At 44.9% G+C, this 2,791-nt stretch overlaps 1 protein-coding gene across 1 annotated transcript in view; it reads left to right on the top strand.

Moving 5' to 3' along the window:
• Window positions 1–2,317: 2,317 nt before the first annotated feature.
• Window positions 2,318–2,791, top strand: part of POMC (proopiomelanocortin) — a 9,852-nt gene continuing 9,378 nt past the window's right edge. The window contains exon 1 of the mRNA XM_018571770.1: window positions 2,318–2,347. The gene's annotated coding sequence lies outside the window, so the exon portion shown is untranslated. The remainder of the gene's footprint in view (window positions 2,348–2,791) is intronic.

The raw sequence follows: 2,791 nt of genomic DNA on the forward strand, positions 1-2,791 counted from the left end.
GCCTGCCCTCTACTATGAATTCGTCTGCTGCCTGGTACTGCATTGCCGCTTGATTCTTAATCAGCCTGCTCCTGACCTTGTTACCACCTGATCTGCATCCCAGACGTGCATCCCCTGCGTTGTCTGCTGCTCTACAGTGGTGATTCAGGACTGATTCCGTCAACAGTCTTCGGGCACTTGTGCCCGGAGTTCCCTGTTCCATTACCCAAGGGTCTCGGAACCGGAGTTGCAAGAGAGGCCTCCCTCGTCACTTCAAGCTCTGAAAGGTACGTGACACCTGATGAAACAAGAACGCAGCCCTGTTGAGACCTGTATGCAGTCCTGGTGAGAAGCAAACGCAGCCCAGGTGAGACCGCACACAGCCCTGGTGAGACCGCACACAGCCCTGGTGAGACCGCACACAGCCCAGGTGAGACCTCACACAGCCCAGGTGTGACCGCACACAGCCCAGGTGAGACCGCACACAGCCCTGGTGAGACCGCACACAGCCCAGGTGAGACCGCACACAGCCCAGGTGAGACCGCACACAGCCCAGGGGAGCCGGTTGCCATTCTCCATTGCAGTATAATCATGGATTGAGTTACCGTTCATCATAATTATAAAGAAACTGCCCTAAAATCATCAGTCTGTATTGTTTTATTATTATTATTATTATACAGGATTTATATAGCGCCAACAATTTGCTCAGCGCTATACAAGACAGTACAGTACAATACAGTTTCAGTACAATAGGGTTGGGAGGGCACTGCTCGTGAGAGCTTACAATCTAGTAGGAGGGGCAAGTGATACAAAAGGTAATAATTGTTTGGGTTGAGTTTTAGAAAAAATTTCACATGTCCCTTTAAGTAAAAGTCGATAATTGGTATCAGCAAGTACCTGAGGGACAGAGCTTATACTTGGTATGGAAAAAATGGTATTGGGACCTACAAATTGCCCCCGATCCGGCGAAACTTATCTCTGATCCATTTGTCTTTCCAGACCTGGCCGGAGTCGGGGGTAACCGAATGTAAACAGATTATTTATTACAGGTATTTACATAGCGCCAACAATTTACGCAGCCCTTTTACATAGTTGCACATTCACATCAGTCCCTACCTTCATGGAGCTTACAATCTAAGGTCCCTATCTCACATGCATACATACAGGGCCGATTTAGACAGGAGCCAATTTACCTTGCAGCATGTCTTTGGAGTGTGGGAGGAAACCGGAGTAAACCCACGCAAGCACAGGGAGAACTTGCAAACTCCTTGCAGATAGTGACCAGGCGGGGATTTGAACCGGGGACCCCCCAGTGCTGCAAGGCAGAAGCGCCGACCACTACGCCACCATACATTCATTACTGCCAACCCCCAGAGGTCTGTGCTTACACCACCTGTGACCCCTGTGAGAAGTGTTGCTCTATACTATCCGAAGCCTCCTATGCCCCTGGGGGCCCAACCTTTCCAGAGTTTCCTTCGGTGTCCTCATTATGCTCTCCTATGTGTTCCTACCTGGCCAGGATTCGAACCCAGGGAACCCCCCAGTGCCGCAAGGCAGAAGCACTAACCACTACGCCACTGTGCTGCCCGTGCCATCCATTTTCACACAGCGGCCCATAGGCTAGCATTGGGCGTCCAATTGGGTCCACCTGAAAAGCTGATGGGGGGACCCGGTCAGACCACCCCGTGTGAAAGGGTCACGGGCACCCAACAGAACTACTTAGTCTTCCCAAATGTATCCGAAAAAGGCGAAGAAAAAAAAAAGTTTTGTCTGGAGTTGAGCTTAAAATAAATAAATGAGTTAGGAAGCAATCAAGAAACCGATACGCTCCTAATTCCGACCTTTAATGGTGGATTTGTGTGACACCTGCCCAGCGAGTGACTAACCGCACACCTACTAAACGCGGCGCGTACGCAGATTAGGGTGTGACAAAAACAGATTGCTTCAACCTATTCTGGAAGAATTTTCCGAGGCGCATTGATGTCATCCCTTAATGCCAAAATCAAAAGGGCCGATGATCGCTTAATACTCGGCTAATCTCCGCTATGAAAATCCAATCACGGGCAACTGGTGAAAAGGTCCATTTTTTATTAGGGAAAGGGGAGCTAATCCCTGTTCCTTATGGAGATATCACATACATAGGTGGAAGGGTTTCCTTGTGATGACTCTATGAAATCCTATCCTTCCACTATTCTTTCCCCTTTCCCTCTGTGGTTTCGAGAAGCCCTCGACGACCGTTAATGAAAAGCACCTCCCTGCCGCAGACACACGAGTATAAAAAGAGGCGGTCAGGAGCTTCCAGAGGCTAAGGGCGCTCAGCACAGAAGACACAGCAACCCACTGCACCACTGAGCTGAACAAGCAACAGGTATGCAAGATCATCATTATTATTATTATTGTAAAATACGCTTGTCTACATTTCAATTTCTGATGACAATGCAGGAGAGCTTTATTTTAATTCAATTTAAAGATTGCAAACGTTTATCGTAATAAGCCACTTTGGTGATTTCTTTTTTTTTTTTTTTCGTTTTTATTTTGCATTAATATCTTTTTTTTTATTAATGAAATAATTAAATAAAATAATGATACAATTATTTTTATTTTTGCTTTTATATTATATAAAAGTACAATTTAAAAAAATGTTATACTTATATATTAGGTTTTTTTTATGTTTATTTTTAATGCTGAAATGAGGTGTATTTAAATGTCTCTAGTAGTATTTTCTTTTCTTTTTCTTTATTATATTATAAATTGTAGTTACTAGGTATATATCAATATACTACTATGTTTCGGTTAAAAAAAAACATTTAAA

The sequence above is a fragment of the Nanorana parkeri genome, unplaced genomic scaffold (genome assembly GCF_000935625.1).
Source record: "Nanorana parkeri isolate BGI_ZX_2015 unplaced genomic scaffold, ASM93562v1 scaffold1833, whole genome shotgun sequence".
Lineage (NCBI taxonomy): Eukaryota > Metazoa > Chordata > Amphibia > Anura > Dicroglossidae > Nanorana > Nanorana parkeri.